This window comes from Elgaria multicarinata, chromosome 5, assembly GCF_023053635.1.
Source record: "Elgaria multicarinata webbii isolate HBS135686 ecotype San Diego chromosome 5, rElgMul1.1.pri, whole genome shotgun sequence".
NCBI lineage: Eukaryota > Metazoa > Chordata > Lepidosauria > Squamata > Anguidae > Elgaria > Elgaria multicarinata.
Genome location: NC_086175.1, coordinates 125,596,017 through 125,607,256, shown reverse-complemented (window position 1 = coordinate 125,607,256; position 11,240 = coordinate 125,596,017).

The following is an 11,240-nucleotide window of genomic DNA, read 5'->3' as shown; positions in this document are numbered from 1 at the left end:
GCTGTATGCTCCCTGGAGACTTAATTGGGCTAACTTTATAATTCCCACAGTTATGTGGTAGAAGATGTCACTCCCATTTGAAAATAATGCAAGGCCTCAGCCTCTTCAAACCACCTGGATCATATTCTTTAGATAAACGTTTTGTTAAAGATATATATTCTTTGCAAGTTTGTTCTAATTAAGCCCCATAGAACCCACACTAGGAGAAGTTATACTTGCATCCACCATTGGGAGGCTCTAGTGGGTCAAAGTAGGATGACCATATGAAAAGGAGGACAGGGCTCCTGTATCATTAACAGTTGTATTGAAAAGGAAATTTCAGCAGGTGTCATTTGTATATATGGGGAATCTGGGGAAATTCCCTCTTCATCACCACAGTTAAAGCTGGAGGTGCCCTGCCCGCTTTTAAATCTGGTCACTCTAGTATAGCTCCTGCAGCTTTAACTGTGGTGATGAAGAGGGAATTTCCCCAGGTTCTCCATATATACAAATGACACCTGCTGAAATTCCCATTTCTATGCAACTGTTAAAGATACAGGAGCCCTGTCCTCCTTTTCATATGGTCACCCTAGTCGAAGACCTCACCCTGAATGGCAGCTTACTTCCAAGCCCACGACATTTGTTTCCACTTCCTATTGTAAGGCTCTGCTTAAAGAGTGGGCCTGAATGGTGTGCCCTTTATTTAGGTCTAGGATTTATAGCCTTGGAAACTGCTGTTCCTTCTCAGGAGACCTGTGGCCTCAGCAATGGTTTATGTTTATTATTTTTCTCCCCTTCTCCTCCTGCCAAATAAACAGGATTTTTAAATTTTATGAGCTCATTTAACAGCCGTATTTCTGCTTTATTGAGGAAAATGGCTTTGTCTCTATAATCCCCTGAGAGGCCCTCTTAAGTCTAAAAGGGCTGGTTAGTTATATCAGGGCTGCAGAACCTCAGCCCCACCTGGGGCCCCAACCCAGCCCTCTGTGGTTCCCCAAAGGGCCCCTCCCCCTCCCCCTGGCTGCCAATCATTTGGAGGCTTCAAGGATGCAATGGCTCTCCCAAGGGTTAAATACCACCAGTAAGAGCTTTAAACTACAATATGCTGATATTTGGGGTATGTTCACTCTGCCCTCTTTCCCTCCTCCCATATTTTGCATTCAGTCCCACCCACCACTGGAATTACGGTTTCTGAGATCTTCTCCAAACCTGAAGCTGGCACTGGTGGAATTCCAACCTCATGGATGGGCTTGTTGTTGGGCGGGGAGGAAGTGGCTGAGAATCCGAGGGGTTCTAAGCCCTCCTCAAGCCTATCTCTCTGGGAAGCATCTCAATTGTCAACAATCGGTGGGATACAGGAAGTCCCTGTCTCTTGACTTGCCCTGCTGGTCAGAGAGAACACTCTGATCTCAGACGGCTCTGGCAAGAGCATAGCATTGCTCTCTAACTTGTAAAATGGGTTTTTTAAAATGTCCCCTTCCCTCCTTTGCTGATCGTTGTTCAGGTTGGATCCCACTTGCTTATTTTGCCTACCCCCACTTAATTCAAATGACTTGGACATTAGCCAGATTTAGACAGCAAAAACTCTTCCTTCCCACAACTCCAACCAATTATTTGGGTCATTTAAATCTGGGCAGCACTAAGCGGTAGAAAACTTTTTTTTGTTTTGTAGCCGTAATAAAAACTCCATTGGCAAAGGACATAGGAGATGCCTTGGTGGTTCTTTCCAATTTCTGGCTTCTGTGCCGAACAATAAACAAGTCCATATTATTCGTTATCTGTTGAGGAAACGAGAAAACCACCAGCTTGCGGGGCGGGGGGCAGCCTCACAAATGAGAAATTTGGCATTTCGAAATGACCATTTGTCAGCATTGCTTCTTTGTTCAAAATCTGTTCGCGTGCAAGTTAAAAATAGAAGAAAGAAATGAAGACGAAGGTCAGCAAAGGGCAGAAACATCCTTGGTGAAAGGCGTTCTATGATTACTTCCCTTATCCTCAACAAGGCCATATTTATCATGTGCAGCAGCAAGCCCAGCTCAGCTGTTGCTCGGATTCTCGGATGGGATAGATGCAGAACCTCTCAAGAGAAAAGTAGTCTTGGGAGGAGGAAGGCCATCATAAGAAAGTTTCTCCAAATGCTTAGATGAAATCTGCTTCCCTTCCCACCCCCGCCAAGAAATTGTTATTGCATTTCACAATAAAGTTAACAAAAGAAAGGCAACAAAAAGAAGAATGTACATAATAATATATCAAGATCAGCAAAGAAAGGAATTCACTAATTATAATATAATGCTTCGTCTATAACCTCGATTCTTATGGAAAATCTGCAGTAAAATAGCCTGAGGAGGAGCTCAATACCTAACCAAAGAGTAAAAATACAATTCATGCTACATATAAAAGGAGCTTGTATGAGGGTATGCTATTCTCTGTGTTGGTGTGTATTAGACAGGAAACATATGGGCAACTGTACATGCTTGGAATTTGAACAAAAGTTTGAAGGGCTTCAACACTGGAAATAAATAGAAACCAGGGTGCCATCTTATCTTTCTGAAAGGTAGGATTCTTCACTTGCTGTACCCATTGGTGCTAGTCATGTCCTCTGAAGGAACATAGAACAAATCTATGCCTGCCAGATGTTGGGAGACAGCTATCACATCTCATTTCCCCTTCTCCAGGAAATAAACATAGCCAGCTCTTTCAGTCACTCCTCCTGCAGGCTGGGGTCAGCACCTGGCATACTGGGGCATCTGTTGGGCTCTAAGGCAACTGCCAAGCTATCCTCTCAAGGGCTCACAAGAGAAAGAATGGGGCTAGCAGCTGCCCCACCCCCTTCCCATCAGGCACTTGTGGACTTGCCTTGTAGTGGCCCTATAATGGGCCTGGAGTCGGGGCATGGGATGTCACTCAGCTCCTATTTATTTATTTATTTATTTATTACATTTTTATACCGCCCAATAGCCGAAGCTCTCTGGGCGGTTCACAAAAATTAAAACCATCATAAAACAACCAACAAGTTAAAAATACAAATACAAAATACAATATAAAAAGCACAACCAGGATAAAACCACGCAGCACAATTGATATAAGGTTAAAATACAGAGTTAAAACAGTATAATTTAAATTTGAGTTAAAATTAAGTGTTAAAATACTGAGTGAATAAAAAGGTCTTCAACTGGCGACGAAAGGAGTACAGTGTAGGCGCCAGGCGGACCTCTCTGGGGAGCTCGTTCCACAACCGGGGTGCCACAGCGGAGAAAGCCCTCCTCCTAGTAGCCACCTGCCTCACTTCCTTTGGCAGGGGCTCATGGAGAAGGGCCCCTGTAGATGATCTTAAGGTCCGGGCAGGTACGTATGGGAGGAGGCGTTCCTTCAGATAACTTGGCCCCAAACCGTTTAGGGCTTTAAATGTCAATACCAGCACTTTGAATCGGGCCCGGACCTGGACTGGCAGCCAATGAAGTTGTAAAAGGACTGGCATAATGTGGTCTTGTCGGCCAGTCCCTGTTAGTACGCATGCTGCCCTGTTTTGTACCAGTTGAAGTTTCCAGACTGTTTTCAAAGGCAGCCCCACGTATAACGCATTGCAGTAATCCAAACGAGAGGTTATCAGAGCATGGATAACTGTAGCTAGGCTATCACTGTCCAGATAAGGGCGCAGTTGGTATATCAACCTAAGCTGATAAAAGGTGCTCTTTGCCACTGAGTCACCTGTGCCTCAAGTGACAGTTCTGGATCGAAGAGCACCCCCAAACTACGGACCCAATCCTTTAGGGGGAGTGCAACCCCGTCCAGGACAGGGCAAACATCACCTAGCCTATTAAAGCAGCACTGCAGACACCTGCAACCATCTGAGAGTCTCAGACTGCTGGTATCTGTGATCTCTCTCTCTCTCTCTCTCTCTCTGTGTGTGTGTGTGTGTAGAGAGAGAGATTGGCACCAAGGGTCCCAATGGACAGGTTGTTCAGCCCCCCCCCCCAAATCTGGGGCCCAAGGCCTTTGATTTCAGCCCTCTCATTATCCTGGTCACCCTCTTGGTCAACATTACATGGCCTCTAAGGAGGCTCTGTGCTCATTGGTCTGTTTTAGGGTCCCTCCCTCTTAGGGTCACCCCACCAGAAGTTATTTTGTACTTCTGCAAGACTTGGGGTTCTCCTAAGCCTGCTGATACCTCTTGCGTGTGTTTAGGGCTGTTTTGGTTATGTTACAATTGGCACTCACCTCTGAAATTCAGAAATAGAAGGAATGATAATCTATTCACAGGATATACTACTGGACAGGCTGAGGCCGGATGATCAATGTTGGTGGTGGGGAAGAGTCCAGCGTTTAACCACCCTGATGGTAAACATGGCCAGATTATATATGCAGCTAAGGGCACAGTTCTATGCCTGTCTGGACAGAAAAGGCCTACAACCCCAACATTCCCCAGTCAGCATGGCTATTGCACCCTAACTTGCCTGAAGTAATCACCAGTATGCAGTGATAGAAAGGTCCTTGATGTTCCTGTTGGGTTATGAAGATCATCACGGAGACCCCATGCTCTCCATGAAATTGCACTGAGACTTGTGTCTATCAAGTTAACGTAACAACACAAAAAGAACCATGTTGGATCAGACCGAGGGTCCATCTAGTTCAGCATTCTGTTCACACCCTGCACAACCAGCTGCTAATGGGAAACCCACGTACAGGATATGAGTGCAGCAGCATCCTGCCCATGTTCCCCAACAACTAATATACAGAGACATACTATCTCTGATATTAGAGGTGATTTATAGCCATTACGACCATTACCCATTGAAGGCACCAGCCTCCATGAATTCGTTTCATCCCCTGTTAAAGCCATCCAAATCGGTGGCCATCACTACATCTTGTGGTAGCAAATTCCATAGTTTAGCTCTGTGCTGTGTGAAGAAGTCCTGCCTTTGATCGGTCCTGAATGGCCACCAATCAGCATCATGGGATGACCCCCCGCCCTTGGGTTCTATTATTATGAGAATGGGTGAAAAACAGCATGTGCCGCACAAAAGAACTTGGCCAGTGCTGGGAAAAGAGGCTGCTCCTCTGAGCTCCAGCTCATTCCTCAGCTCCATGTGATGTGGGTCATTCTCATGGAGGTGTTCCGTTTAAGGCCTCAGCTGCTGCTGGGGAGAATGGCCACTCCTCCCAGGACTGGCCACTCTCTGCCCATATTCCTGCTGTTGTCTCTGATCTGAGATCATAGATAAGAGTGGGCATTCCCCACTGGTGGAGGCCAAGCCCCAGCCCCTGGAGAAAGCCCATGATGTTCCTTGGGCTAGATGCCTCCCCAGGCTGGATGTGAAACCTCTGCAGGCCAGATGTGGAATCTACAGTTGTGGAACTTCCAGAGATCAGATGGAAAAACCTGCACAGGCTGGATGTGGAACTTCCATGGGCCAGATGTGGAACCTTCGCAGGCTGGATTAGAAACCTCCACAAGACAGATGGAGAACCTCCATGGGCCAGATGTGGAACCTCCGCAGGCCAAATGGAGAACCTCCATGGGCCAGATGTGGAACCTCCACAGGCTGGATTAGAAACCTCCACAGGCCAAATGGAGAACCTCCATGGCCAGATGTGGAACCTCCGCAGGCTGGATTAGAAACCTCCACAGGCCAAATGGAGAACCTCCATGGGCCAGATGTGGAACCTCCACAGGCCAAATGGAGAACCTCCATGGGCCAGATGTGGAACCTCCGCAGGCTGGATTAGAAACCTCCACAGGCCAAATGGAGAACCTCCATGGGCCAGATGTGGAACCTCCGCAGGCTGGATTAGAAACCTCCACAAGCCAAATGGAGAACCTCTATGGGCCAGATGTGGAACCTCCACAGGCTGGATTAGAAACCTCCACAAGCCAAATGGAGAACTTCCATGGGCCGGATGGGAAACTTCAACAGGCCAGATGAAGAACTTCTGTGGGCTGAATGTGGAACTTCCATGGGCCGGGTAAGGAATCTCCTGCTGTATAGGCAACATGGAAACTCTCTCTATAAAGTAGTGACTTTATGGGTTGATAAACATCAGTCGTTTCATAACATGGTTTCTACTTATTAGGGCCAGAGCTCTAAAAATATAACTATAAGAAGGAATTAGCAACCCCAATATTAACCTGGACATGACACCATAGACCTCTACAGACGAACTTTGAGGTCTAGCACAGTCTGAGGACATTTCCACCGCTTTCTAGGCCTTGCCATGCTTGGGGTCAATGGTATAATTACCATAATAGCATAAATGGCATCACTTAAGTGCATGCACAGCGAGATCAAGGTGCCATTTAGGCCGTCATTTTGATGTCTGCAGCGGTCATTCCAGGTTCGCTTGGCACCTACATTATATGCTTTTAGATGCCAGGTGAAGACCTTTTTATTCTCCCAGCATTTTAACAGTCTATAAATAAACTTTAACTTGACGTTTTAAATTTGTAATTTTGCATTGCTGCTGTTTTTATCTGGTTGAGCTTTTATATTGTATTTTATATAATGGTTTTATACTGTTGTTTTATACTTTGAATGTTTTTAATTTTTGTGAACCGCCCAGAGAGCTCCGGCTATTGGGCGGGATAGAAATGTAATAAATAAATAAATAAATAAATAAATAAATATGCTGGATCATTCCAGATGTGAGGAATTGGTGCCTGCCCAAAGCTTTTCAGTTCCTTTGAACCATTTACACATAGCAGCTGGATGGCTTTAAAAGGGGGTTGAATAAATTCCTGGAGAAGGCTATCAATGGCTACTGGCCCTGATGGTTGTGTGCTATCTCCAATATTTGAGGCAGAAGCCCGTGTGCACCAGTTGCTGGGGAACATGGGTGGGAGGGTGTTGTTGCACTGAGTCCTGCTTTGTTGGTCCCTGGTCGACAGCCGGTTGGCCCCTGTGTGAACAGAGTGATGGACTAGATGGACCCTTGGTCAGATCCAGCGGGGTTCTTCTGATGTTCTTATGTTCTTTCGTATCTGGTCACTCTAGTATAGCCTCACTTGAAGAAACTGGTCCACAGTGGAATATGCTGTTCACATTCACAGAAATCCAAATTCATTTAAATCCATTGCAGATTTCTTCCACATCCCTGTGGAAGTGATGCGAGGGCCAATCGCAGGGAACTGATCGTATCATATACAAAACAGGTCCGTTTCTAGGCTGTGTATGACATCAGTACCATTATGTGAGTTGAATTATCTTCCTTCCAATATGTTATGATGATATTGTTTTTGAGAAAGATAAACTAGGACGACTATGCTGTGTTCCTAAGGAAACTTTTCTTCCTGTGCGACAAGATAGCGGTGCCTGGATAAGCTACAATTATATATAGAAGCTGGTTTCTTAGCAACCGTCGCTGTCTTGTAATTTGAATTAAAGGTATACGGTGGCTTGAAAGCCCTTATTATTAGCAGCATGATGGCCGGGTTTGTCGTAATTGTCCGTGTTTGTTTGTTGCGCCATTGAAAAGTTGCATGTTGTTTTATGATGGCTTAAAGTGCTGTCAGGAGTCGTGCACAAACAATGCTTGAATGATGCCCTCCACCATCTTATGAGATCCTAGCATCGGCCATGGATTTTTCATGCCTAGAAGTTGAATTATTGTGTCAGAAGGCAAAGAAGCTGTTATTTATTTAGTTAGTTAGTTTGAATTGTCTTAATTTTGTAAATTGCCCAGAGAGCTTCGGCTATTGGGCAGTATAGAAACGTGATAAATAAATAACAATTTATTTATTTATTTATTCATGGCATTTATCTACCGCACCATGCCTAAAAAGATTCCAGAGCAGTGGACGGTAAAACATAAAATGATCAAAAGATAAAAGAAAGAAAACATCGTATTAAAAATGTTTGGTGGTTGTTGTTTGCAATACTATTTTTTATTGATTTTCAAGTAAGGACAAATACAATAAACACACAGAGTAAAAGAAAACACGCAGCAATCATACAAATGTTCCCACAGCACCACTATAAAAAAGCATGGGTGTTCATACCTCCAATAAGCACTTAGTAAATATAGAAATCTTAAACAAATCTATTCTTTCTGGTACAGAAAAAAGATGCAGGTTAAGTTAGAACCTCTGACCAAAAGGATTCCTGAGTCATTGGAGGTCTAGGTTCGCCAGGATTCATATTAATAAATGAGAAAAAGTCCAACCGGTTTTCCAAAAATGTGTCTGATGTTATTTCTCCTCTTGCTAACCTGCTATGTTGAGTCAACTTATCATTTAAAGCTAGTTTCCAAACCTTATCAAACCAGCGTTGATGGTCAAAAGGTCTGTCGCTTTTCCAGAATTGGGCAATTTTCCGACTGGCTGCAACCAGCAAGTGGGTGACCAAGGGCCTTGCTAGACCTATGAGATAATCCGGTCGGGAGTAGGGGTGACGCCGCACTGCAGCTAGTGTGTGCCGTCGCACGTAGCTAGACATCAACACGCGATGGGGCAAGGGAAAGCCCTGTTGCGTGTTCTGGGTTTTTTAAGCTTAAAGGGCCATGCGTGCAGGAGCGCACCCACGAAAAAGGTAAGTGGTTTTTTTTTTTAAAAAAAAGGGTTCCCCACTCCCTCTGCCCATTCCCATTTCCGCTCGCCATGCCCTGTCCCCGTCCCCGTCCGCCATGCCCGGTCCCCCGTCCCCGATGCCCGTCCCCGCTCGCCAGGCCCTGTCCCCGTCCTTCTTCTCCCCCCGTCCGCCAGGCCCGTCCCCGTCCCCGATGCCCGTCCCTGCTCACCAGGCCCTGTCCCCATCCTTCTTCCCCCCCGTCCCCCAGGCCTGTCCCCATCCCTGCTCACCAGGCCCTGTCCCCATCCTTCTTCCCCCCGTCCGCCAGGCCTGTCCCCATCCCTGATGCCCATCCCCGCTCGCCAGGCCCTGTCCCCGTCCCCGATGCCTGTCCCCGTTATTCTCCCCCCCTCTCTTCTGCCGGGTCCGGTCTTTCCCCCGGCCCCCATCTCCCCCCCGTGATTCCCCCCCCCCCGGCCCAATGGGCACAGTGCTCCTATGAGCGCTGTGCCCAGTCCGTGGCTTCTCCCGGCTGCTCGTGAGTAAGCGAGCAGCCGTGAAAAGCCACGGACCCTGCTAGACTTTCTGCAGCCCCAGCCTCAGCCTGGGGCTGGGGAAAAGCCGGGCCATAACCGCATCCGGTTATCCCGGGTTAAGGGAGGACTTAGCCCGGCTTGACCCCGAGATCCCCTGGATGCACAGGAGGGAGACCGGGCCTCACACCGGGCTAACGCCTCGTCTAGCAACGGCCCAAGGCTTTGGGAATAATGTTTCTATTGGCATTCCTAAAAATAGAAAGTAGAACCAGTGCTGGATCAGTTTCTACTTCAACATGAATAATGTTTGTAATGGTTGTTTTTAAAAATGGAGTAACAATAAAAAAGCAGCAGGCCAGTCAAGGATTTCATACGTCCTGACGAAGGACACTGTCTGAAATGCAAAGAAGATTTCCTCAAGAAGCAGCCATTTCCTTGGTGCATCAAACGCCATCCCAATCAGGACAATGCACAGTGCCCAAACAAACCCAGTTACTGCTGACACTGATTGGAGATGATATTATTATTATTATTATTATTATTATTATTATTATTATTATTTTAAAACATTTATATGCCGACCAATAGCTAAAATAGATTCCGAAGAGGTGAACATAGGTACAAACAATAAAAAGAAAGAAGATTTAAAAAGCAAATTAAAATAGTTCAATTTAAGACAAAGGAACCAGAAAAACAGTGGCCAGTCAGTTGAGGAAGGCTTCTCGAAACAGTTGTTTTCAGGAGGCACTGGGAGCAGCCTATTGTTGGCGCCTGCCTGACCTCCAGGGGCAGGGAGTTCCACAGAGAAGGGGCCGCTACACTAAAGGCTCTTCACCTGGTGGCTTTCAATCGGGCCATAGGTCCATATGGAACCACCAGGAGCATGTCTTCCAATGACCTCAGTGATAGGGCAGGTTAGTAAGGGAGAAGGTGCTCTCTCAGGTATCCTGGTCCCAAGTTGTTTACCACAGTGCTACCTCCCTCGTCCTCCTGCCCCCCGCCCCCCACCTGGAGCTGCTGCCACTGGGACTTACCCACTCACCTGCCACCGCTGTGCTGCTGCTACTGCATCACCTCCGCCTCTTCGCTGCCACCATCGTTTTGCTCCATTGCTTCCACCATCGCCCCCATGACCAGGAAATGTGGCATCCACCTGACAGCCAGGCTGTGGTTTCAAGCTATCATGGGGGGCTCTGTTTTAGTATATCTACAACCGCAAACTACAGTGGCCACAAAGAGCCATTTTCCCTTTGCACCCATCGTAGCTTGTGGCCCAGAGACCCTACAATATCTTGAAATTGCTGCCTGGCTCTCAGGAGGACGCCGTGTTTTCCTGGTCATGGCAGCGATGTGACGGCGGCAGGTGAGCGAGGAGAGGGAGGTGAGTTCAGTGCCGTCCGAAGTGGCCCAAGGTGTCCCAAAGCTTTGGTACCAATCTGCTTTGGCCTCGGGCTGCCTAAGAACCAACTTGGAACTGAAGCGAGGCTGAATCAGCCCACCTCACCTCGGTTTTGAGGATTCGGACTGAGGCGGTGCACAGCCCTAATGATTTTGGTTATCCAGAACAACCCTATTTTATAGTAGACATTTTTGTTTAAAAAAAATTGTTACTGGTCCCCATAGTTACATGGCAACTTGAAAGTATACATTCATAGCTGAGAAACTAGAGTGTGTAAAAGAAACCAAGTGTCCACAGTGTTTTCTCTCTCTCTCTCTCTCTCTCTCTCTCTCTCCTGCTCTCTCTCTCTTATATTTTCTGAGAAGTATTACTCATGAAATGCCATCTGTTACCACAGATGTTCTTTTTGATGAAAGTGCATCTTCCATCAGGATAACTCTTTTCATTGGAAATGTCCTTCTATAGACTCGTTGCATCGACCAGCCGGTTTTCAAAGGCGCATTCACAACTTGATTAAAAACACGCATACATTTAACGATAAAGAGGCAAAATGTCCTTTTATTAACAAACCTCCCAGTTAAATATCGTACTCCGTGTTTTTTTGAGGTCCCTTCTGCCTCTGATGCCAGATTTCAGCGATTTCACATCCTCATGGATGAGAGCAGAAAATATCACTGTTAGAAATCCCTGAGCCATTCAGATCCATGCGGAAGTTGCCAGTGACTTCAATTCGATGTGGATTGCACCCAGTGAGCCTGTTTGCGTGAAAAACAAACAAACCCTGAACGTACTTCTTTAGTCCCCAAAGACCTGTGAGTGTGTACT